General features: G+C 41.0%; 1 protein-coding gene across 9 annotated transcripts in view; it reads right to left on the reverse strand.

Annotated features, from left to right (window-relative positions):
• The window catches only part of GRIA3 (glutamate ionotropic receptor AMPA type subunit 3), a 542807-nt gene that overhangs the window by 374608 nt on the left and 140731 nt on the right, over positions 1 to 27468 (reverse strand). For 2 of the 9 annotated variants that reach the window (XM_019618294.3, XM_085230481.1), the window contains exon 1: positions 10102 to 10231. The exons of the other annotated variants lie outside the window; for them this stretch is intronic. The gene's annotated coding sequence lies outside the window, so the exon portion shown is untranslated. Of the gene's footprint in view, positions 1 to 10101; positions 10232 to 27468 lie in introns of those variants that run through there. 9 annotated transcript variants of the gene reach the window in all.

The raw sequence follows: 27468 nt of genomic DNA on the forward strand, positions 1-27468 counted from the left end.
CTCAATGCAATTTCCATCAAATTTCAACTCAGAAACCATCATTTTCCTTTCACACGAGAATAAGAACATCCCCTCTCCATGCTAGTAGGTCTAACTCAATAGAACAGGAGTGAGTTTTACCCTTATGAGACCCTTATCAGGACAAAGGAGCCACTGCTGTCTGAGAAAAGAGAGGGCTTCTGCAAAACTGTGTTTAAAGGCAGTCTCATATATGAGAAAATGAAAATACTCTTCCTAGAAATGCAGGTTCAAGTATTTCCTACACCAGCATTCCTGAACAATCCTGTGGGTTATAGTTTTGGCAGCAGCAGTACCCAGAATGGAACGGCTGTTCCAGCTGTGCTGCATTTTCATCATTTTGAATGAGTTTGAATACTATCACCAAGCACAGAGATCCAGGTGGGAACACAGGCTTCTACAGAATAATAACCTTAAGGACTCAGCTTTGCTTTTTGAAATGCCACTCTAAAAACACATCAGATTTAATTCATTTAAAATGGGAAGCTAAATGCTTCCACATAGCCAAATTCACTTCACAAATTCTGTTCTGGAAATGCCAAGAATTTCAACACACAGCCACTTCCCTCTTAGCTCGTAGCTTACTGAACAAGAGCTTATGAGATCAAACTGAGAGAAAGATTTCAAGCCACTGCAAATAAACAAACAAATCACCAATTCATGCTGCCATGGACTTTGCAAGGTGCATGACTTGTGTCAATTGCTTGTTTTTTCCTTGATCACACTTGTAAGGCACACCTTCCTTTGATCAGGGGACAGCATATCTCCTACACACACTCCACGTGCTCAACAGCTTAAAGGAAAGCACACTAATGATCCCCTCAGGCCAACTGCAATCTGTCAGCAAGCCATTTCATACCTGCAGTGTCTTCCTAAAGAACACAATAGCAGTGAGAAGCAAATTGGAATTATGATTCTCAGAACCGATTTTATTTTTTAAAAATTCGGATCATCTCCATACTACAGCAGCGTCTGGATATATGCTGTTGGTAGGCCAGCCACACAAAGAGCACAGCAACCCATGAACTTTTCCAAGGGCCACGCACAAGCTGTTGTCATCCCACCCACTTCACAGAAAGTCTGTCTTGCTTTTTAGCTGCTCAAGCACATCTCCTAATAATCTTTTCTCCTGTACAAATTGTAACTTTTAATCACAGGATCCTCAGATCACCAGTCCTCAAGAGAGGATTTTTCCCCTACCACTAGTTTTTTTGGCTAGGGAGAAGACAGACCAGCAGCCTAATATCAGACATCTCCTGTCTCACCCCATGCTTCTGGATGTGAATATACAGAAGAGACAGACAACACCTTGCTTTAGGGGACTGAGTCCTGGTGAACACATTAGAACGGCCTTCCAAATGTTTTTGGATGGCTGCAGAAGTGTTTTATGTCTTTTGAAAACAATAATAATTAAATAAAAAAAAAAGGACAAAAAAATCTCTGGATTAATGTTAGCCAGTATATATTTTAATCAGCAGCCACTCAGTAAGTGGCACATTAAAGCAGTTACTGACAGCAGAGACTGAAGCACATATGTACAGTCCAACCCCTCTAACAGTCCATCTGCCCTGCCTTGTGGATTCTATTGAATATCAATTTTTTAGTTCATTTACTATGTAGCACATTGTCCAAACAATATGCAAACAGTCACCATCTGATAGTCCCCAAGGACTGAATGATATTTAGGTGTCAAGTACATTCAGAACAAGTTTTCCACTATGAAATTCTTGCAACAGAGTTGTAGGTACCTCACATAGACAGTAACTTGCAGGTGTAAAGTAGAAGTCACTTAAGATGCATACCAAGTCCCTCTTGTTTTACACGCTGTGTAGACACAGCTGATGGTTTCTGGCCAAGACAGATTACAATCCTTGGGAAACATCTTTGCTTGCTTTGCGCTAGTGAGAAGCACGATGTATTAGCTTTGTGCAGTGCCATATTCTTAGACCATACAGCTTCCAGTTCTCCCAAAACCACTCACCTGGGAGACCGTAGAATGCCAGATAGACATCTCATAAACCTAAATGAGTCAAACCAAGCAAATAGGAGGGATCAGAGAAGCAACGGCCATTGCCTGTACTTCTATGAGACTCTATGCTGTCACAAAATATTTGTGGTGTCTTCATCATCTCATTTCTCCCTCTGCAGTCCCTCAGACTTTCCTAGAACCAGCTCAGTACAGCTTCACCCAAGTCTCTACCAAAAGGGCCTGGTAAAGGAGAGAAGCGACTCTGAAGCAGATTAAAGAGAACGTTTCATGCATGAAGGGCAATTCAAGAGAAGCAAGGGCAAGCCAGCACCTTGAGAACATGAGAACACTGATAAATGAGGTGGGATAAAAATCCAGGCATTAGACAGCTGAGCAGCTTACAACTGATGTGATGAGAAAGGAGAGAACTAGAACAAGTGACATGTTGTTGGGGTAAGCAGGGTGGATGCAGAACTTTTTCTAAAACACGAAGGCATCACCATTGCATTGATGCAGGAGCATCACAATGCAAGACATGGTGCTAAGGCCATAAATAGAGAACCGAAGGACTGGGAAACTGGGTTCATTAAGTGCACATCATTTGATGCTGCACAGTGGAAAGTATTAAAGCAATGAGGCATCTCCTTGTAAATACTAGCACTTGTAAGATCGGTAACAGATGAGGAATTAGATTGCCTGTGTCTTGGCAGTGACCTGTTACCAACACCCTGACCCTCCCCCCAGCATGCAAGCTGCCTTCCCTGTGCTGATGGGCTCTGGGACAACAGTTAATATGCTGCAGTGAGGTAAGTGCTTTCTGACAATGAGCACAGTGTTGTCACAGCTGTGGGCAAGCTGGTGTTTGGAGGGAACATCCACAAGCCAGTGCAGAAAGGGCACTTGGATTCCTGCTCTATTTGTGGTTTTTATTTGCTGGTGTAATTCAAAACAGAACGCTCTTCCAAGAAATTGTTGCCTACAATTACCACTTCCAGAATGACTGCATTTTATGCTTTTCTGACACACTGTTAGAGATATATATTATTATTTTCAAATCAGTGCTTAAATGAATGATTTGTATGCACCAGCGAGCTTTCCTTAAAATCTAACAACATGTCTAAAAATAACTGTTGTGCCAATGAGTAAATTCTGGCAAGTCACTGAATCAAAAGGAGCATGACAGAGGCAACTGGAAGATGGGTATGATTAATTTGGCAGTGTTTTCCTTTTTGTTTTCATCATAGAAAAGAAAAACATTTTGTCTAACAAAGATGAAAACCGGAAACATGCTGAGGGAGATGCCTTTTATTTTTCTCAGCACTGAAAGGATACCGACACCCAAGCCAACACACCACAAGAATAGATGAATAACTTTTTACGGATTTTGGGTTGGTTTTAGTCTTTTTTTAAATACAGTTTTCAGAAAGCTTGAAATGTAGAAGAGAGTCTTGAAGTTCCCCAAGGAAGTTTGCATAACAGATGGTGTGTAAGATACTGTCGTTTTGGAGGTTTGTTTAGAGGAGATAGGTGATATCTAGTGGGCTGAGTGCAGGACTGAGAGCCAGAAGCTTCAGATTTCAATTCCCACTTTACCACTTCCTTGCTGCCCAGCCTGTGGCAACTGATGTGGTATCCTCATTCTGCTTTACTGCAAAATGCAAACACAGAAGGTTACCCTGGAATTGCTTTGGATTCGTTTAAGCTTTTATTTTGTTTAGAAGAACTTGAACACTAGCTAAGAATTGTTTTACATTCTCTGTGAGATGCTATTTATTACATCAAATCAAGGCTTGCATTATTATGTATCTCAGAAAAGTACTTCTGAAGAGGTATGGCTCTAACACCTTTAAGCAGATCATTCAGAAAATAACTGATAATAAATTCAAACAAAATATACCAGGACAAATTCAATGTGAAATTTTTTATGTGGTAATTGTGAAAGTGTGATGTTTAACAACCAAGTTTAAGAAAACAGTTCTAAACAATAGGATAAATAGCAAACAAGAGAAACCACCACTGTAAAACTAGGCAAAAACAAAAATATCATTGGAAACAGATATACCTTCACAGATTCTCTTTTTCTATCAAGATTCATAAAATTCCCTAAAACATGTCTCCAGTCCTGATGGAGCCTGGAAATACTTCAATGCCTGAAGTAAGCATTTGCTGTTGTTTTACAGAATCATAGGAACACAGAAAGGCTTGGGTTGGAAGTGACCTCAAAGATCATCCAGTTCCAACCCCGTCATGGACAGGGTTCCCATTCACCAGCTCAGGCTACCTGAGGCACCATCCAACCTGGCCTGGAACACTTGAGGGGATGGGGTCCCCACAACTTTTCTGGGAAGCAGTGCCAGGCTCTCAGCACTCTCCAAGTGAAAAATTTCCCCTGATATCTAATCTAAATCTCCTCTCTTTCAGTTTAAAACTATTCCCACTTGTCCTATCACCTTTTCTGCTGCTTAATTACATACATTTAAGCCAAAAGCTAAACAACTTAGCAACAATCAGAAAAAAAATTATCCTCACTTATCACTTCCTGGGGACTATTTTTGACCAGCTTTTACACAACTGGTCCATCACAGCTTAGCACAAGTGAGAATTTCTTCAGCATCTTGCTTATTGGTCAATCGTAAGCAGCAAAGCTTCTGGAGGAGACCACAGTCATTCTTCACAGGTCCAATTCCACCCAGTATATGGAATGCCTAAACCTTTTTTCCCTTCGTATCTCTCTACTGATCACTTACCTGCTCACGTTAAATCAATGCAACATTGGCCATTCTGTTTATATTTGATCTCCAGAACACATTTTGTGGGATTGAATTAGATATTTCTCATTGCCCAGTGACAGCAGTACAGTAGAGCGCAGCAAACCTATCACCATAGGCTTGGCTCTTCACTTATTTGACTTCTCAGCTTGCCCTAATTGATTTTATGCTAATCCAAAGTACTCAATACACATTCCCTACATTTAGTTTGCAAAATTAGTCCAGAATGATCCATAGAAAAGGCACAGGAGAATAAGCAGCCCCACCAATAGCTACAGATGTGGCTGATCCATAGCTCAGTAAATATCCATTAAACACACACAAAAAAGTCAAAAGCTGTATAGACAACAACAGTCAACTCCTACAGTTTAAATTCATTAAATAGAAATTGTGTTTACAAACAAAAAAGTGTATACATACACTACAACGTCTTAACATTTACTACTGAAGTGAAAATAAAAAAAATTAAGAAGATCAGACATTTTACAGGATGAAAGTTGCCTCCCGCATCCATTTAGTAACAATTCCTTAGCTCACTAGCTGCTATGCCAACACTGGCATGAGCCTGTGCATTTCCCCAGCATACTGCAGTAGTGAAGCTGGAGAGAAGTCACAAGGGCATCCAAAACACTCATCTTATTTACTCCCACTAACAAAGTTTTAAAAAAAAGTTAACTAGGATATTTTACACAGGAAATAGTGGGTATATTCTTACAGGAAAAACACAGATGTGGAGATACTGATCAGCTCTGAGGCAGCAATCTTTTCACCTACGCATCCAGACATGCACAGAATTCAAAGAACTGAAGCTCCAGGTTTGGAATAGAGTGTGATACTTCATATTTCAAAAGTGCATAAACTTTAAATCGGCCAGATGCCCAATACTGAGTGGCTCTGGTTATGGTTCTCAATCAATAAGAGTGTTCATACAGGGCTGTGCCCAAGCCACCACACAGCAAGGTTATGGAAAAGGTCTATAAGCAATTATCAGTTATCAAGAACATGAGTAAGAGACACTATAACCCTCCTACACAGCCACAGGCTTGAAAATATTTTTTGCATCTGTTTAGCACTGACATCAGTGTTAGTCATCACTTGAAATCAAAAGATTTCAAGGGGTGGGGGACTGTTTAAATGTGCTGTAGATAACAACTGGAAAACTCAGGTAGCACTCTGCAAACATGGCTTCAGGCTGCCTCCATCCAAGAATCCAGATATATTATGTTCCACTTTGAAAGTTCGCCATCTTTTTTTACATCTTTTTATTTTGTAGAATAAAAAAATAAAAATGAAGCAATCTGAACCTTAAGCACCTCATGTCGTATTTGCCTAAAGTACAGACATCCCCCAACCAAGAACTGGATTTAGATGCTGCTTTGACCTTATATTTCTTACGTACAATTGCATGCAAACGATGCTATTATTTCGGTGTACCTTATCATTCCTTCCAGGCTATATCTGTGTCAACAGAGAAGAGCTGCATTTTTATTTTAAATTCTAGAGCAAAAAGGTCAACCTCCATCAGCAAGAGATTTTGAATTACAAAAGGACTGAGATTGAATGGGATCTGGTTTCTTTAGAAAGTAAATACATAGCTATAGAAGAAATGCCTTTCCTTTCAATTTCTGCAAAGCAATAGCATGAGATGCAAGTCTGTTTTTCCACAGTAAAAACATTTCTCTGACACATTTTCTTATGCTTAGAATAATGTCTCATACTTGTTTGGTTTTTTCCCCCCTCTCTTAGATTCAGGAAATTGAGGACGCCTCTCTCATTGGCTGCACACAGCCATGTGGTCAGCATACCTTTTAGTTAGGACCTATATTACCTCTGTTCAGAAAGAGCAGTGTTTCCTTTGCTCATAGCCCTAGAATTCTGATGACTACTACATCCCTCTAGTGGTGGGAAATTCCTTCCTCGACGAGTTTTAGCAACTTTGTATATTCTCAACTTCAGTGCCACTGAGGCTGCTCCATTAATTTCATGGAAAGAAACTGTAGGCTCAGATGAAGGAGACCAACAATTTTCACAACAGAGCTTAGTGTAGAAAACGTTAGGTGTTACGGATAAATCTGGCTCACCTTCTACACTGCAGAGCCTTTCATTCAGACAGCCCTAAACAGCGAACCCATCTGCAGGTGCTTGAGTTGCTTCCACTTTGCAGGACCACGCTGTCACACTTCCAGTTTTGGTCCCTCTGGGCAGTTCATCTCCAGAGACCTCTGCAATTCCTCCCCCTCATCCAACAGCCTGCCCCTCTTCTGTTCTCTTCAACTATCTGAGGTCAGGATACTAATTACCTCCACGAGGTGAAGAGTTTTTTCAAATACTTTATTTTTCCATTAGTTTTAAATTTTTCTTTTATAATTTACTCCAAATAATTTTTGAAGAATTCTTGAGTTCTGTATTTATTTTCTAACATTTCCCCCACCCACATGCTGGGTATCAAATTATTAACTTTTTTTGATGACAGGAAAGCATTTTGTCTTTCCTACTGACAGTAATAAGCAGATATCCTCAGTTACACAAGCACCTTCAGAAATACCATTCATTTTCCTATAGATATCTATTCACATGTGTTTAAAGACACTGTGGTGGGAAATATGCTTCTGCCAAGAAATCAATCATTAGAATGTCAGTGAAACACAGCACCTGTACATACAGTCACAAGGATTTTCACCAGCCAACCCTACGGAAAGACAGCCTAGTGCTCTTCATTCTCAGAGCTGCTCTTGATTCACTCAAGAACAAAGTCCCTGGGCATTAGAATTGTATGTCTTTTGTAAGGCAAGTATGACTTCAGCATTGATGAGAAAATATCCCAAAAAGATGAAGTAAACTGACAAAACTCACTAGTCCAAGTTTTCCCTCAGGACCCAGGAATTACTAGAAATTATTAAAATCTCACAAGAAGTCACACTGTATCAGAGTACTTTGAGGTACAATACTTTGAGTTTGTCATTTTCTGTATTAACTTCACTAACAAAGTGGTAAAGCATCTCTTCCCTGTTTGCACAGCTCTTATTGCTGCATGGCTCAACACCTCGACTGCACATCTTGGAGAAGTGTGTTGCAGTTACTGAGGAGGGGACTATTTTTAACAGTTCTCTCCCTTTCATTTCCAACAATATGTTGCTTCTTTACTACTTGATAAGCATTTCCTAATGTAATTTATGAGAGCAATCGGGGATAAAAAGAAGTGTTGCTTTTCTAACCAAAATAATAACAGTAATCTAGGACACTTCTAGACAGTCTAGTGTAATAGAAGGGTGGAACAGGCAATTCCACAGCACCAGAAATGGAGGAGTTGGTTCTCCTGATATCTTTCAGTTACAATCTAGATGAACCTGAATACGTCATATAAAAGCTAATGCAGATGATCTTAAAGTCAGAAAGATCCATGACTGTCCTATAAACTTGCACTGAATCAGTGCTTACAATCTTTAGCCTTTTCCATCATTCAGCTTAAAACTGGATGCAGTCTTAGTCTCTCAAAACACTGAGCATCTGTAACCTACCACACTGAGCCTGGGTTCTAATTAAGATGAAATAGTTCTGGAGTAATTCACTCTATTTCCTTAAACTGTAAAAATGGGCAGAAATTTGCATCCAAGTGTAGGCATTCATTTTCCAATGCCCGGTCTCTGCCTTGACTCAATGCTTGAATGACTCCTATCCACAACTTCTGCTACAACTGCAAGAAGCATGCTTAGAGAAGTAACCCATCACAAGTAAGAAGTCTGTGTACTATAGCTCTTGATCTACTGCTTTTGAGCTCATTTACTGCCCTGCTCTGCATATATCCTTTCATATCCTTTGAAGATTTCTTTTTAAAACATGGATTCCAGAACATCAAAATTTGGTATAATAACCTCCACTATAAGAACATGACATTGCACCCGGGTTTTGAACTCAGTGTGCACAGCCTTGATACCAGCAGAATTTAATCAGCTTCACTGCCAAGCACAGGTTTCAGAAATCAAACTGATTGAGCCTCTAAGGGATTGACTTGAAAGCAAGGTATGCAGGTCTTTTTATTTCAGTATGGCCGCAGGACCATAGGCAGTAATTGCAGCAACACAATATCAATATCAAAGGTTTCCAGAGTCTCTTACAAACTGAATTAATGGTCACTGAGAAAGGTGTCAAGTTAAATTTAAGTTTGAAAGATACCTTGCAGAGAAGCTTGTAAAAGTGGCTGGGCCTACTGCACTAAGACATTTCTAATTATTCTACCCATAAGCAGAAAAAGAGCAGTAAAGACGTTCTGTTTTTTCCTTGAGAGTTCTGTATTACTAGTTAAAAAAAAAAAAAATACAAAAAACAGATACAATCTATGTTGAATTTCCTACCCCAAAGTTTCCCCTTTCTTTTAACGATTAAAATTTTCACAGCTGCTACTCCGCTAAAACTGAGCACTGTAAATGCTTTTTGTGTTTTGTTGTTTGTTTTTAAATAAAGACTCTTCTTTTTCCACTGGCCCCATCTGTTAGTAGCTTCAGAAATTTAGCTCACAGGTAATTCGTTGTGGTTAGTGTGTTTTCCCATGGTTTTGGAGATAAAGGTGGAGGATTAATTCAAGCAAAACCAAGGCAATAAAGGCAATGATTTCAGAGAAGCGAGCACCAGAGCAACTGCAGTGATATAATTACACAGATGCGCTCCCCTACCCCAGTACAGGCAAGATTCACATCTCTGAATATCTGCTTTTGAGAAAGAGAAGCAGCAGCGATATTGATGTAAATCCATCAGTTGTTGCTGATCAGAGGACTGGAAGCAACACTTATGTGAAGTCCCAGTTAAGACCCCCACTTGGAGAACACAGCTCCTCTGCATACACTGTGCACTTGGTCCTTTAAAGACACCTTATTTTACCCCACAGAACTTCAAAACTGTATTTCAGAATAAAAACTGCATTCCAAGAGAGCACTGACCGCGTCTGAGGCAAGAAAAGCACCTGCCCAAAAACAAGAAGTCTTACCAAAAAAAAAAAGAAAGAAAAACCACAACAACCAGCCTCAGAGATGACAGAGACTCAATTTCAACAACATTTTGGCTAGAACCTAAGAACCTGTTTTCCTCTGACAAGCCCTACCATCCCATCAGGCTGAAGACCCACATCCTGCTGATGGGCTGGGCAGACCCACTTGTTCAGCCTTTCCCACGTTTTAACAATCTTACTAGTCACCTACATGCCAGCTCCCTGAATATTTTTAAAAACTGGCCAAATGAGGCTAAGTCAGAAGATAATCCGTGTGGAAGTAGCTCGCAGCATTATCCATTAACACTGGTGCAGAGAGAAAGTTAATTGTTAGTATTTCTTAAATTATCTTCACAAATTCTTACCCTCTCGATGGGCATTTTCAAGTTGAGATCAGCTTTCATAGTCACTTCTCTGATTTCCCTGTCATTGAGCTGAAACTTTGATTGAGGATGACAACTCTTCCAAGGACAATTTAAAAGTGACACTTCCAGCTGGCAATTGCCAATCACCCCTTCACATGCCTTAGTCATACGTTCTGCAGAGCTGTGAGGTTTTGACTTAACCTCATTTCACTTCTGACAATCTTTACAAAGGAATTATTTGCAGTTGCTACAGTGCGTGATAGGTTTGAACTCAGGTCAGGGAGACTGAATTAAAGCAGAGGGCATCCTCAGGCTTTAATCATACTAACTTTTCCAAACAATATGACTTACACGTAAGCACCAAAGTACTGAATAATGGAGGAGGTGTCCCTTTGCAATGAGGGTTTTCTTTATGACAAAAGGTTACGCTGTACTGTCAAAAACATCAGAGGTCGCAGGCATTACAACCTACAACAATTCACTTCAATCTCCAAAGAAGTGCTTTAAAGTCTCCTCCTGCAACACCAGTTTGATGGCTTAAATTCAGCTGCTATTTTCCCAGCTCATCCATTCACTTCTTAGAGCGTACGTTTTGTGCTGCATCTTGTGATGGTGACTCACACAGCCCCAAGTTCATTTGTATACTGTCAGATGGTGAATAGAAAGGTTAGACAGCTGCAGAGATGTGTTTCTTAAAGGGTTGCACTTATTGTGCTGCTCCACTGGTGCCAAGTAAATACAGGGATGCACTATTAACAGAGTAAGGCTATTTCTTCAGAAAGGAAAACAACTGTCATAAAGATATATCAAAGCAAACCACATATTGTTAGACAAATTTAGTATGGTGAAGTTAAATCGGTTCAATCTCAGTAGGAATGAAGGATGTTACTCTCCATATCAGTGAAGGTAAAAGCACTGAACCTACGATAGGATGCTGTCACCAGTGCAGCCCCAACATCAGAAGACTCACAGACAGAAAGTCGTAGAAGGAGGGGGTACATGACTCAGCATCACCGAGCTCCAGAGCCATTCACTGCTTTGAGCTAATGATCACATCCAGAAAAGCAGAGATTCACAAAATTGAATTGGAAGGGACCTTTAAAGGCCACCTAGTCTAACCCCACTGCAAAGAACAGAGACACCCACAGCTCCATCAGGTGCTCAGAGCACAGTCTAGCCTGACCTCGGGTGTCTCCAAGTATCAGGCACCCACCACCTCTCTGGGCAATCTGTGCCAGTGCCTCACCACCCTTATTGTAAAATCCTTTTTCCTCTTAACCAGCCTAAATCTCTCTTCTTTTAGTTTGAAACCATTTTCCCTTGTCCTGGCATACAAGACCCTGACATCTAAACAGTCAAACTTCTCACAAGCACCGCTGCACCTAAGCTGATTCCTCTACCTGTCTGCCCTATGTGGCACTGCCTTGGGTACCCCAGCCACGGTAGCAGAGCTGCAGGGCACCCTCCAGAGGTAGCAAGGCACAGGTGCTTTACTACCCCCAGCACAGCACTGTGCCCCCTACCAACTGTGCTTGAAGTAAAAGCTGCACAGTAGCTGCATACAGAACCCTGCACAGCCCTGGGGAACCAGCATCACTTGCTGTTTTCATACAGACACCCAGCTCTGCTTTACCCTTTTCACAATAGAAGCAACTGATCCTGTGGTATTTTAGACGTGTTTCTTTTTCCTGTTATCCCATTCTGTCTTGTAAGGGCAAGCCAAAAGTGTTTAAGACAGATGCTAATCAAAGTTATAGGAATAATCCAAGACTTTTATTAAGAACAAGCAAACCACCCACAAGCACTAGGCTTCTTTTTATAGGCCATTGCAGAGCAAGATAATTGCTTCAATAACTTTAGTTTGTTAACAACTATTGCAAGGTGTGGGTGAGGTGGGTTAACCAAACAAGCAAATCATTATTGGATTTCTTCTTTAAAGTCACAGTATGGATTGTTTCTTTGAAACTCTGACATGAATCCACAGAGCAGCAGAACAGAGGGGAAAAAAAAACAACGGAGACTTAAATGGAGCAGAGGGGGAGCTTTAAAATGTAACAGCATACCTTACTGGAATAAGGTGTTAGTGTTGGACCACAATGACTCACCCCTCAGCTCTGCTGCAGAAGAAGAGCAGATTTCAACTTCCTAATTCATTCAGAACAGAGCGTATTTGTATGAATGCTTTGCCTTCAGCTCCCGCCCATAAGGAAGAACGTTATTATCAGCGTGACTATGAGAAAGCCCACATGCACCACATTACTCAGATTTGTTCTCCTCTTACATTCACTTGAAGTTAAACGTCTGTGCATTTCACTCCTGTTATTTCAAAGTCACTGGAGAGAAATCTGGATTTTTCTGACTCTTCCATCAGCAGTAGATGTGCAGCTCTGCATTGCACTCAGCCAGCAATAAGGAAGCTCTCTGTCTCCAATAACAAGACCAGGCCCAGCACCGAGCTCACCTGCCTCACACTGTTCTGACAAATTCCAAAATTAAGTAAACTCGGGTACAAATAAACATAAGACAAATAGAATGCCAAAATAGAAGTATGAATTAAGATACAGCTTCTACCTCTTGTGCATTGGAAGTCAGCATTCAAAATTGTAAAGATTCCACACAATCTAATTAAGCATTAAAAGGGATCGTTCCACTTGACATGAGTTAGTACATCATGTAAGTTGCCCTGTTTTCTCTATCTTCTACCTTTTGTCTACCAGAAACTCTGTCTTGCAAAGTTCATCATCTGTAAAATGTACGACAAAGGATCCTTTTGTTTTCAATTAAAAAGTCACAATAGAATGTACCACTTTACCTCATTCCCACCCCTCTTCCAATAAGCACAGATCTTTGTTTTTCTTGTTAAGTACTGAAGCAGTTTCTTGCACTCATGCACGTGAACAGCACATTTTGCAGGCAGCCAAGAATTAATAAAACCTCAAATACTTCTTTTAACGGAAATCAAATCAGATCAGTCTCCTATTAAGCAGGACTTGTCAGCATTACAGCAGAATGCCCACTGGCTGTGTTGTTGATTTATGTAGGTAAATTGTCTTCCTCTGCACACAAGAAAAGGTCTTTCTTGGTCACCATGTGAATCCAGAGCACACTGCCTGCCCAGAAAGGGATTTGCAGACTGCTTTCAGACTGCTTTCACAGCCCAAACATGCAGAGTTTAGCCTATCATTATGTAAAATGGCAACACACGTTTCCATGCTACTTTTAAATACAGATCTATGTACGCAGACTAAATTAACAGTCTCTAATAAGCCTCACTAGTCCATCAACTGAGAACAGATTGACATTTAAAACTGTCAAGGAAAGTCAATGTCTGAAAAGGATTAATCTGCAGAGACCCAAACCTTTTCAGTTGCTCCGGATCATAAAAGAGGAAGAGGAAACAAATACTTAGGAAACCTTGACTCAACCCAGTGACATAACTACCAAGCACTGGGGTGGGGGGGAGGAGACTGCACTTCTGGTACCTCACAAGCTGGTGTGCACAAGGAGTCCGCAGTTCTCTGCCCTCTCCCATTGCTTCCTTTCCTGTTTCAGACAAGCTTACGCCACGTATCCACACTTAGACATACAACTCTTATTGCCTTTCAGGGTCATTCACCTATAGGAGCATACACATGAGTTTTGCTTGCTGGATGACTGCCACCCCTTCAAGGCACACACCTAGAAGAAGGGAACTCACAGCATCCCACCGAGACCATAGAGCACACCCCGGGGCACGTACACAGCACAGAAGAAATACCATTCCACATTACCTCCCCAGCAAAGAACTTCAGTGCAAGGACTGCCTTTGAACTGTGTGTGCATAATACCCCAAGCCAGGCCTTCGCATGATGCTACAATATGAATAATTAAAAGATCCAGTGTGAGCTAATTAGACTGCATCCCAGGGGTAGGGCTTAGAACACTGTTCCTCCCAGCAGTTCAAACCAACCGTGTATGATCCGAAAACATCTCGGATGTTTCATTTTAACTTCGCATCTGACTTCTCCCCAGCAGCCCCACATTCACCCATCACCACTTACACGAGATGAGTTCCTGAAAAGCATTCTTCTCCGTACACAAATCATGCACTGGAGCTGACTTTGAAGAAGTTTGATTTCCCAGTTAACCCTACTGCACTAGAAAAAAGATTTTGCTATTGTTTCCTAAAGTACTCAGTTGAGCTCCTTGGTGCTACTATGCTGCATAAAGTCTTAGATTAATGTCTTTTCTACTTTTTCACTGATGAAGGAGTTGTCAGATAAACGTGCCCTTTAGCTAGCTGTCAGGGAAAAATAAAGCCTCCTGCGGCATGCAGGAAAAATAGCACAAAGCAGAAAGCAGGATTTTGTATCCCATAGTGGGTAAAATCTGTATTAGCTGAAAGCTGGCTTCCATTTGAAACAAAAATGCAGTCCCCCTGTGAAAATCCCAAATCTTCTGCAAACACATTACTATTCACAGAAGGCACCACTATCCAGCAGCACAAATCTTACCTTTTCTGCTCTCTCCAAAGGCTTTATGATTCCTGTACCCTCTGCATAGAGGCAGCACAGCATTCAACGAATAGCAGGAAATGTTTTATGCTGAATGACCCCACTGAAAGCAGTAAAAATTACGGGCTCCGTACTTCTTTCATCACAAACAGCAAAGTGGAAATGGCAGTGGGAAGAACCACTTCCTCAACAGCTGAACCAGTTTGGTTCCTCGGTAGGTAAAAAAAATGAGCCCCAGGTGCCCACAGTGAGCCTGAGCCTCCAAGCACCCCCCAACAACCCCAGGTGCCTGCAATGAGGCAAGAATACCCAACAATCCCCGATGCACAAGTCTCCACTGAAGACACACACAGCAAAGATGTTATACATTTGCCTCTTGTACTATAGGCAAGCAGTTCTGTCAACTATAGGAGAAGCCACCTAAGGAAGAATGGTAAATGTGGGCAAAAATGATCCAGAATACAGGGAAGCATTCCCTCATGAGCCTCTGTTTCTCAACACTTGAGGCTAGGGCTGCAACATTTCTCTAGAGAATTTTCCTATCTCGTATCACCCATGTATTTGATTAAGCCTTGTGCTGATCTTCATCTAAAGATAGAAATGGAGGGAGAGTTAGGGATTTTGCTTCTGCTAATGCAGCCCAACTCTGCCACACAGGAAATCCCTAATGCTGCAGAACCACACTGCTCCCCCAGGCAAAGTAGAACCATGTGAGGAAGGGGAGAACAAGTTGCAGACCCTGGGTGAGCTGCCAGCAGGAAGTATGAAGTCAGGCAGACATTTCACACTAGTTCTCACAATAAATAAAATTAGCTGAATGTTTTTTTACAACTGTAGAAATTTAAAACAATTTGGTTGTGATCTAGCATGCACCATCAAGCCCTTAAAGCAATCTAGGTAATGTGGATGAGGGAGCAGCAATTTTTTTTTCATACTGTATATTCCACAGCTAACACAGAAATCAGCAGATGTTTTCACAATACTCGTTATTTCTGTATCTATAGCACTGCTTCAGTGCTGGAGGACATTCAGAATCAATCTGTACTTTTACCAGATGTCTGCAAAGCAGTAGCTGCTCCTTGATCCACTTGACTTCTTTAACGCCTCGGGATACATTCAGCATACATTTGGAAAGAAGCATTTGTATTGGTTCTACAGTTTTATGCTGATCATCATCCTGCTAGTTGTCATAAATAATAGGGTGCTCTATAAGAGATGTGATTCTGGATAACAGGACCAAGCAACTGGAAAAGATTCTCCCTCGAATAGGGTTTCAGATTTAAATAGAGATATTGGCTAGACTGTATGTATTTGCAAACCTATTTCTTCAGGCAAAGATTAGAAAGGCAAGGAGAATCACAAAGTCAATTTTAACTGTGAATATGCACTTAAAAAGCACATTAAATTGTATCCACGTCTATGCCTCATGCTTTTCTGTGGTGCCCTAGAATGAACTCAATGAGACTGAAATCTGGATGATTGTTTTAGAACCTGAAGGAAGATTTTAACTGTTGGCAGAATTCAGAATTCTCATCTGTCCTTCTCCCACATGTGAACAGGAGAAAAAAAAGAGAGTTGGACTGATGGGACTGTACCTTTAACTTTGTATCTTGAGCCCTGAGTAAAAATACAGCCCAAATGGTTTGCACAGGTGTGATGCTGAAGACTTCTCCCCAAACTCTGCTCATTTCAAATGAAAAAAAAAAAAAAAAAAAAAAAAAAGAATCTGGAGAGCTTCAATTAAAAAAGCACTGCTATGATAAAACAGCACAAGAAAAAAATTCGAATAGATTGAAGCCTCCTAGGTTAAATAATTGTCTGAGACAGAGAACATTCAAGATGGTTTTTTAGTAATTTGAAAAATGATGCAGCTTTTGAATGTTACTGGAAAAACCTGGTTGTTTTAGATCCAAAACTTGAAGGCAACATCTGACAGCAAATGCTGTGAGGACTCTCCAGGGCCAACATCCAGTCACAAGCTTGGGTGCCATGGGTGCCATGCACAAAGGACTGGGACACAGGCAGCAAGGCACTAGGAGTTCAAAGGTTAGAAAACATTAATGGAGATATGGAAAGCTCATTTCATTGAATGCCCTTGTAGACACTTGTCAGTTGTTTCTTACCTCTCTTAAGGAAAGGGGAGGGTAAAACATCACTACACAACCCAGGGGAAAGAACCGACATAGCTGCTTGTGTGTGTAGCTCATACATCAACCTTGATTTTTATTTTCCAGACCGCTGAGGAGGCCGGGGATGCAGGTGAGTATATTCAGAGGCCGTCCCTTTGTGCAGCTGCATGTTTGAATTGATAGAACAGGCCTCAGAATGACAGATGGATGCCTCCAGCTATTTGATACATTCACTGAATGAATAATAAATAAAATGGCAGTGCAGTGGCATTTTAAGGGCCTGAGACTCTACCATCTCCCAGAGAAACAGGCTACCCAACTTCAGATGTTTCATAGCAGAGAGCTTTAAAAGTCCAAAGGCCTTTTTTTACTGTTTGGACTGGGCAAAAATTGATGAAGCAGAATTGTGGTTTCTGCTATGGAGAAAAGGGCTCCTCTCTATTACTAGAGGGACAAAATTACACCAGCAAGTTCCTTCTATTCATTATGCATCATACTGCCTGTAACAGTGACTGGTACACTCTGGCCAGGCACAAGCTCCTTGTTTTCCTGCCATCCCCTTAATAGCAGAGCAAATACCCTCCCTATGAAGCTGCAGCCACTGCTGCTGAGATGGATCATGAAACCCTCAGAGCAGCCTGCAATTCAAACACAAACATACCACTCAGTTTTGCTACAGATTTACTCCACTCCCTCACCCAAGACCTTTGCTGTGATGATAGATGCCACTGTATGATGGTAAAGTCATGGCATCTACCAACACACAGGTGTGACTTCCTAATTTCATTTAAAAACAAACAAACCATATTGGTGCTCAATTTCTTTTAAAGTTATTTAGATGAAATTTTACAAATGAGATCTTGTTTAATCTCCATTACCGTCATCACTAAATTGCTGCAAGGTAGATAAGGTAACAGTTGAGATGTGCCATGATATTCATGCTATCACAGTTAAATGCAGGTATTTGTACAAGAATTGAGTGGTGCCTTGTAAACCAGGCTAACGTAAAGGTAGACCAACATTGTTTGCCTTTGCAGAAGAAGTTGGATGCAGCCTGGTCCCTATTTGCTCTTCAATCCAGACAGAAAAAAAGGCATGCCAGCTGCTCCTGTGATTGAGATTCTCTTCCTTTCACTGTGTTTTCACATCAGGAGAAAGCAGTTCAGAAGTGTTGTCCACTGCTCTCTCCAGGGTAAGCCTGCACTGAGCGCTGCAGAGGACACAGCAGGACCCCCAGGCAGCTATCCACATAGCCAGAAGGTAGCACTGCCACAGGGACGTGGCCAGGCTCAGGAAGAAACCACTTCCCCCACACAAAAGCATACTGAATGGAGTATCTCATCAAGACTTCAAGACCTCCTTATTTTCTGCTAGAAATAACTCACCTGCTTATCCAAAAAGTAAAAACCAACTGAGACGTGTCTGCAGCCACAAGGTCTGCCAGTAGGTCTTAGTGTGTGCAATGACAGACCTTGTCCAATCCTGCCTGCACCACTTTTAGCAAAATCTTTGAGCAGTAACATGAATGTCTGCAGCACACCTGTATTCCCTGGAAGAAAACTTCCAGCCTGGAGGCAAGAGCTGTAAGGTCAGACCTTATTTACAAGAGCCATTCTCTTAGAGACTTCATGTATAAAATCATATAAATATAATTTTCAAGAGGGAAAGTGCATTTCCCATGGAATCACTCTTTAGGAGATAATGCATACAAGCCACTTCCTTTATGTCATAAGTGTATCTCCAGATTAATTTATTCTTTCTTGAGGAAGTCATCCTCTGTTACAGGGCCTCCCAAAGGGCCAAGCTAGCAGTAGTAGCTGGGAAATGGCTAGCATCACAGGAAAACCTACAGTATAGGAGAAGAACCCTTCCTATTCCTTCCAAGCCCTCCAGATCCTCCTGTTTGGCTCAACTCCTCCCAAAGCCCTTCCATCAGTCGCCTTTCTGTTAAACAAAGAAAACTGACTGTTTTGGCAATATTTAGCAAAGTCTTTCCTGGACTTTACTGCATCTTGAATGAGATGAATCTGTACAACAGTTTAGATAACAGAGAAAGTCCTGGTAGTGGCTTAAAGCCTCCCTAAACCCTCTGCCATGAGCTGTGATGGTCCCAAGTGGGATGAAGATTCTCATCCAGCACCAGCAAGCTACACAATGACATAAAAAATCATACTTGCTTACAGACATACCTAAAACTGAGCTGCATGCATTATGCATGTTTTGCACACTAATTCAATAATTATGTTACAAGCTTTCTATGGTTTGCTTCCTTTAATACAGAATCTGCCCCCAAGGAATTAAAGCCCCTGTAACTGAAAATACACAGCAGTGTCTAGGAAAGCACTGAAAAAAAATGGTACTGACAGCCTCCTTAAAGGTCACTATACACAAAAATCTGCTTTGGGAGAGTGTTTGCTGCTTGCTTCACTGCTAAATTAATGATCGTTTTCTATCTTGCTGCAGGGATACAAAGTCACACAGACCACACAGGCTTTTCACTTTCAGGGGAGATAATGCAGATCTGTAATAGCTCAATACACACCTGGGCCTTACCTGCACAAGCACTATCTCCAGGATCAACTGCAGCAAATCTCTAGCTGGGAATACGGATTGGCGACAAGTAATCTCAGTGCAGAAACCTTAAATCTCATCACTTTGCACCACAGTTGGAGACACATCCCAGAGCTGGTTCACCTTCGGGGCACAGCGCAAAGCTCATCCATCCACTGTGCTGCTGAGGGAAGAGGAGGAGGGGGCGCATATATCTGTTTACAGTGCTGTGAGTTTGGAAACCTGAGTTACTCTCCAAGACACTGAACTCAATGCAGCATTTTTTGTATTTAACAGAGTTTGTTCAAAAATCTTAAACAAGAAACCCCCTTTAATCTGAACCTTGTAGTCTGGTCAATTTAAGCCTACTGACAACAGATTCGCCTTGCTCATCATCTCTCCTGGCTCATCCAGTCCTCTGGAGCCAGGATATTGTAGGCAACCCATTGAGCTGAATGTAAGAATCAACTATTGGGTGTAGGTAGAAAATAATTATACAGATGGCAAATATTTCAATGAGGAGGATATGTCCTGAAGTGTTAATGGTTTTCAGATGAGAAGGTGCATTTGGAATGGAAAAACAGAAAGCAGAAGCTAATAGCACCCAGCAAAACAAAAAGACCGGCTTTAGGTTTAAACCACAAGAAGAGCAGAGAGGTGTCTCATTACTGCTTACTTCAAAATTGATGCACTGACGTCTCATTCCCACTTACTACAGTGATGCACTTATTTTTGGGGATCTAAATGCCTAAAAAGTTTTGCAAATCAGCTAGTTTCCTTTCATTCAAATCATGCTTTGAAGAACTGAAATTCAACAATTAGATAACAGGAGAACCACAGAAATGATCTGAAGTGTAGCAGTTTAAATATTAAAAAAAATGTCCAGTATGATAATTTAAATGTTTAAACAGCCAATTATGTCTTTTTTTTTTCTTCTTTCTTTCTTTCTTTCTTCTTTCTTTCTTTCTTTCTTTCTTTCTTTCTTTCTTTCTTTTTAATAGAAGGAAATAGAGCCATCTGGCATTTCAGGGATTCAGCGAATTACCAGGGCTCCAGTGACTTGTACTGAGTGCTTACTGCTCTAGTAATGTCTTCTATAGGAAAGTAGCGTTTGTGTCATTTAATATCCAGATATTTTGCCTTGGAATGCATTTTCTGCATTATCTGTACCAGGAGGTTTTAGCACTATACAAATACACTTCTCAATAACTTTTCTAAAATTCAATAAATGCACATCACAAATGGTCTGCAGTGCTACCAGGGCAAGAGGTGTTTTCACTACCCAAGCAATCCTTGGGCCACAGAAGAAACAAGAGCCAGAGCTCCATCCTCCCTCTGCTAAACCCTTCAGGAAATTACATTCCCACAGTAACAACATAAATGCACATTGAGGACTGCTGGGTTTAAACCTTGGCTATAGTAAACAGAATGACCAGAAAACAATGCATTTCTTCTCACCTCCCTTGGAACAAGTGATATCTCCCTCTTTGTTACAGCTTTTCTACAATAAAATCATTCATTTTCTGACATACTTTGATTAGAATTGTTAGGATTTTTATATTCCACCATCACAAAATACAACACTGAAGATATTCAGGTTGCTCTTCAAAATGAGAACCTGAAAATTTCTTGTGGAACAAAAGTAACTTGATAATACCAAGATGCTTGGTAGGTCTTATTTAAACAAGTACAGCTATCTAATATTTAAAGCAATAAAACATTTTTAATTTTCATATCAGAACTGACATTGACTTAATGTCAATATCACCGAAATTGACATTGCTCCATGAACTGTATGAAATAGTCGGAGAAATAGTTGGACAGAAAAATGTTCTACTACTTCTGTGCAGAGCAAAGAGGTGACTTAGCATTGGTTACCTGAAGATGCTCCTTCAGCTGAAGCCTCTCTTAAGGAAATGTAGTTGGCTGATTTGTTTTGAAGCCATTCAATCATAGAATGGCCTGGGTTGAAAAGGACCACGATGATCATCCAGTTCCAACCCCCTGCTATGTGCAGGTCGCCAACCAGCAGACCAGGCTGCCCAGAGCCACATCCAGCCTGGCCTTGAATGCCTCCAGGTTTGGGGCATGCACAACCTCCTTGGGCAACCTGTTCCAGTGAAAGGAAATCATTTTCAGGTAAAAACCAACCCCAAATTAAAGACTGAAAATCTTGTCATTTTGCAGAATTTAAGTTTTTGTTGAAGGAAAAAAATTCTTATTTTTGCAGCAATAATATTTTTTTGGAGGAAACAGCATTTCCTATCAGCAGAATGTCTCAGAGAGGCTCCTGACCAACGCTGCGTTCCTGCCATCCAGCTGATGGTGCTTCTGCAGCTGCAATAAGTATTAAAACTGTGACTCCCAGGGACTAGCAAAGGTACTGCATCTTTTTGCTCTCATTACAAAATCAAAATAAAGAATAAGAAAAGGTTGCTTTAAATTCACAGCCACTTGAAAGGTCAGAGAAAGTATTATACTACTACAAGATTAGCTAATTATATTATTTATGGAGAGCATTTGTTCTGGGAACAGAGATTAGACCTAACTACAATTGGATGTGTCTGTGACAAATCTAGAAATTAAACAAAGCTCCCCTAAAGTCAAAGACAAGAATTCTTTTTACCATAAAACCATTCTGTACATATGGTCCTGGCAGCAAACCTGCTTTCCATTATGCATTACCCTGGGAACTGCTACTGGGTAACTAATAGCTCTTAGCATTGTGCCTATAGCTGAGCAACTGCTGGATGCTCCACTGAGCCAGTGTCCATTGACAAACCCTTGCATCCTTAGTTTCAGAAGAGGATCTCACACTTCTGCTCTAGCTGACTGGCGGGAAAAATTGTCATATTTCAGATCTCTTCTGATTTCCCACTGAACACTTCTGAATTCTTGTTATTCATGAAAGGAAGCAGTTCCCAATTATATAAGCAATATTACACCAGATTCCAATTGCTTATGGTTTGAGCACCAAAGCATTCAGGATCTTTGGCAGTGGATGCAGAAGTTTAAATAAAAATGTTATGGCTTATGTCAGAAGATAGTCTTCTGCTAGATTTCCTCTCTTTACATAATTTAACTTCAAAGCATTTTAAAGGCCAAGCTTGTCGGAACAGGTTGATTTTAAAGGTTGAGGGGGAAGAGGTTCATTCTGCAACAAAAAAAATTACAGCTATAATTAGGCATTACACTAAGCCCATTCTTGCTCATCCTGCCTGATAAACAGTCATTACCGATTGCTGGAAGACTGAGTTCCCCAAAGAGATCTAATGAAAGATCCACTCTGTGTAATGGGGGAGATAAGCAGCCCAGAAAATTCGGGGCAAATCTGCCGCAGAAGGTCAAGAGTAAGAAAGTAACTGGATGTGCCTAAACCTCATTGCTCCCTGCAGCACGTTTAGTCCTTTTGGCAGGGCAGAGGCGATGTGCCACAGCAGCTGCTCTATCTACTTTTTATACTCTTTCTCAGCTATCATCAAAAAAGTAGAAAATAATGCAAAACCGTATGCAAATCCAAACCTTCAGGTTTTGTCAATTCTAATAACTATCTTGACAATCCCCGTCACCTTAAAAAACCTTACACAGCCTGGGGAAAAGCAATAGTTGCAATGTGTTAATTGCTCTGTCAGAAACTTGGCCACGTCCTACTCCCCACCCACCAATATGATTGCAACAAGAGGTCTGTTACCCAGAAGGAAAACTCTTGACATAGGAGACAGACAAGCACTGGCTGTCCCACAGGAGAGAGATGTTGCTGAGGCCAAAGCAGAGCTCACCTGAACGTGGCTGCAAAGCCAGGCACAGAGAAACCAGAACCCTAACACTCATATTTCTCCCTGAATTCCACTGCAACACACATAGCTGTAGGGATGAAAATCTGGCAGAGTGGGCCTGCTCAGTCAGTATGTTTACTTGTAATAGATTTTCTTTACATTAATGAGATCTGTGTCACTTACTGCCTTCCCCTCTGTAACACACGTTTTCTTCGTTGTTTCCATTCTGAGCCAAAGTAGTTCTTCAGAGTGTGTTGCTTAGCAATACAGAAATGGAAAAAGATATGCTTAGTCCTTCTCCTCTGCTAGAAGTCCTACAGCAGCCATTGCTAGAGAAAAATTGACTTTTCTATTATCTTCTTATTGTTTCCATAGCAGTTTTGTCCCTGTTCCCATAGCATTTGCTTTAGCTTCATCCCCACCTCAATATTTTCACCTTAACCTTTTCTCAGACACAGCATCTACCCCCCACCATTCACCCCCCCGTACATCTAATATACTTTTCTTACGGGAATTTTCCACCTCATTCTCAGATGAGCTAAACTCATTACAGATTTAAGCAAACAAATCCTGAACATTGCAGGACAATCCCTGCAGGAGAAATAACCTCTGACTAAGTAAAACACTTCCTTTATCTCTCGCAGCCAACGCTCAGTTGAGTTTGTGGTGAAAAAAAATGCCACGTAGAAAGAAAAAAGAAAAGATGCCTGAATCCCAAGGTAATTATTCGGCAGTTCAGAAATCCAAAAGCTTTCATTCTTAGCAAAATCCCTGCCTGTTAATTTTTAAGACCTACGAATACAAAAGCTGCTTTGTACTTCTGCATTTTGGTGCCTGATATTCAAACAAGGCTCACAACAAACCTAATAGCTCAGTGATCATGCACACTAATAGGACACCATAGAGCTCCCTCTGAGAACAGCTGAACCTTTCAGGCCCAGTTTTATGGAAGGCCACAGTACAGATGCTGTACCTCTGTCAAGATTTTGTCATGGTGTTTCCAAGGACTGATGCGAATTTGTAAAATTGGTGTTCTGGAATTTGTTACCAAGTGTAAAGAAATACAAAGTCATACCTTAGCTGCAGGTAAATCAAATGATGCATGGGTGTACTTCTTCTCATTCCATTATCATAAAACAGGCAGAAGATTTTTGTTTGTGTGTTCAGGCTGTAAGCCTTCTTAACTTTCTGCCGGGGCACTTATTAGATTTATGGTGCCAATAATCATGTTAGTGCAAATGGTTAAGGGACAGTTTTCTGAAGAAAAATCACTGCTTAGGAGGGAATTATCCATATCTAATTACAGCTCATGCTGCTGCTGGACATTCTCCTTGTTCAATTGTCATCTTGTCCATTGTCATCTTGTTTTAAAAGGCACTGAATATGCTTCAGGCATTGGATTGGGTATCTGGAAATCAAGGCCCCACATACAACTGTGACAACCTATCAGTTCAACAGCCACGCTGCAGATCAGCTGTGCTGCTGGTGAGAAGCGAGACTTCTGAGCCTTCCCAGGATAGCTGGGAGCACTGAGTGTCTTGACATAGGAAAGCTCTATACCAAGGGTTCCATATCCTTCCCACTTCAACAATATCCACTCTGCCATTTCCTCCTGCGGTACCTTTCCCTTCCCCAGCAATTTGTACTGCTTAGTTCTTGGCCTGCAACAAGCTCAACCAACTGGGAAGCCTTCAGCACAGCACGAAGCCTGCTGTGGGCCTCTTGCCATGCAGTCTCTGCAGTGAGGAGCAGCTCTTGCAGTACTTTGCTAACACAGGGACAGTGCCTCGTGGAGGGAGGCCTTTGCACAGGTGGGTGTCAGCACAGCATTTCACAGAAAATGCTGATCACAGCTAATGAGCATGCAGAGCTGGGGACGCAGCAGCACAGTCGCTAATATCAGAGGGACTGGTAAAGATCCACAGCTCTCAGCAACTGCAGCCACGCAGATGAGCTGAACACAGTGTGCTACAGCAAGATCCTTCTGTGCAGACTCCTGCAGCACTTCTAATTGCACTGCCTTTAAATTTGTAAAGAGCCTGGAGGCTCAGGGTCCCATTCATTAACAGTTCAGCAAAATCTCCCAATCCTGGGCAAAGTGCTCCCAAAGCAATCATATCTCTGGCAGAATCAGGTCCTGAGACTATATCTCTGACTCTAACCAAGAAATTAATTATATGAGATTTATTTATTTTTTATATCTCAAGCATGGCACTTTTATAAAAATATTTTGCAGCACGAGATGTTTTCATAAATGCATCACTCATGCAAAGATTTTGTCCAAGCCATCCTCAGGAAATTATAATGAGCATCAAAGACCAAACTATTCAACAGAAATCATTTTAATATTAAAGTCTCATAAATTCCTCAGTGAGTAACTCTGCCTAGATGATAATCAAAGCCAAGATGAAAAATTGACTTATTTATTTGGGAAGGCATGGAGAGCCTCCTCCTTCTGAAAGCACATGAGGTGGGACCAGGCCTGCCTGGGCTCAAGGCTCTGCCTCTACACACCAGCTCCAACACCCTGGCACACCAGAGCCCAGCGTGCCCAAACCATCTAACCCACAAAATAGAACCAACAGCTCCATGTTCTTTCATCAGCTACCTTGCCTTATTCCACACTTCCGCCATGGAGCCAGATTGCTTTCTTTAACTTGTTTTAAAAACCTCAGGGACACTTAACATTTTGTTCAGGATCTAGTGATATTAGCAGTGTTTCAGCAGTAGTTCCCTTTTTCATGCAGGGAAGGCATCTGAAATTTTCCTGCAGCTGCACAAAGTTCTGCACCAGCTTTTCATTTCCCCTTCAAACGGTGTCTGTAGTCTTTAAAAAACAAGCAAGCAAACAAAATGTACCTGTTTAGGTGAAAGGAAAAAAGTGAAATCTAAGGTAAATTCCACATGGCAGAAATCTGAGTTGACTCTACACTGTATTTACTCTGTCTTTATTTTCTTATTCTTCAAGATGTTTTTTTTCTCCCTACAGCTCTTCTAAACACCACCATTGCAAATTTTACCCGTCAACTTTTGATTTGTATTTTTCTTTCATCCATGAAATAGCTTCTATATCTCAAAACCAACATTAAAATTGCATGGTCAATGTTTCTGAGCAGGAAAGATCAGTCAACAAGGGATTTTGCCTCACTATCCATAATACATGCTCTGGCACCGATGCCATTTATGCATCTGCTTAACCACACAAGACAAGCCTCGACACAGAAGATGGGGAATTATATGACATAACAGAAAAGTATTTTAATTAAGCTACAAAAGCATGCCACCTGCTCCCCTTCCACGAGTCCATTACTAACACCCTGCTTCAGGCTGACATGGCTGAGGGTCAGCACTGCTGCCTGTGTAATGGTAGCCACAGCTCTGGGAATACTGAGAACAGGTGACAGTCATCCCAGGGATAATGCAGCATTTTGCCCCATTTTAGAAGGACTCATCTTTGCAGTCACACCAAAGCACTGATATAATAAAAACGTAGGGATGAATACTGTGTAGAGTCAACTCAGATTTCTGCCATGTGGACTTTATCTTAGATTTCACTTTTTTCCTTTCACCTAAACAGGTACATTTTGTTTGCTTGCTTGTTTTTTAAGGACTACAGACACTGTTTGAAGGGGAAATGAAAAGCTGGTGCAGAACTTTGTGCAGCTGCAGGAAAATTTCAGATGCCTTCCCTGCATGAAAAAGGAAACTACTGCTGAAACACTGCTAATATTACTAGATCCAGAATAAAATGTTAAGTGTCCCTGTGGTATTCCAGAGGAATAAAAGGATAAAATGAACAGTTTGCAAGCTAATTCTCCATATGTAACAGAGTATTTGTGCAGATTTAGACTATGATCTTTAGGGATGCTAAGGAGAGATGGGCTCCCAACTCCCATTGAAAAGCAATAAAAACTCACCTATTAAGGGATTGCACATTCAGATTCAAGGGTTTTTTCCTCCACATTTCATCCTTTACTGTGTAACATTCATAAAATTAGTGAAAATGATGTTTCAGTCAAACATCTACAATTCCAATGGCTTATGTTATTGCAAGTACCATCCTGGGGAAAGGGAAACGTGAAAATAATGATACAATCTGGACTTTCCAAGGGTAACATGGAGGGAAAATAAACCAGCAATGAATGCATTCTAAAACATTAGTGGTACATACTGGAAGTTAAGGCAAACTGTGTGTGTCTGGTCAACAGGTTAAATACATTGCAACAGAATTTGAAAACTTAAGAGAATTGTAGATTGGGGAAAAATGCATCATGTGGCACCGTTTGATGGTTTTCTTTTCATATTTTTTTTGTAATCAATGTTGAAAAGTTAAACAGATGTTTCTGGCTTATATTTTATGGATAACATTATAAAGAATGAAAAAGAATTTTTCTGAAGACACATGAAGGAGCCAGCCAA

This window comes from Meleagris gallopavo, chromosome 9, assembly GCF_905368555.1.
Source record: "Meleagris gallopavo chromosome 9, MGAL_WU_HG_1.1, whole genome shotgun sequence".
Lineage (NCBI taxonomy): Eukaryota > Metazoa > Chordata > Aves > Galliformes > Phasianidae > Meleagris > Meleagris gallopavo.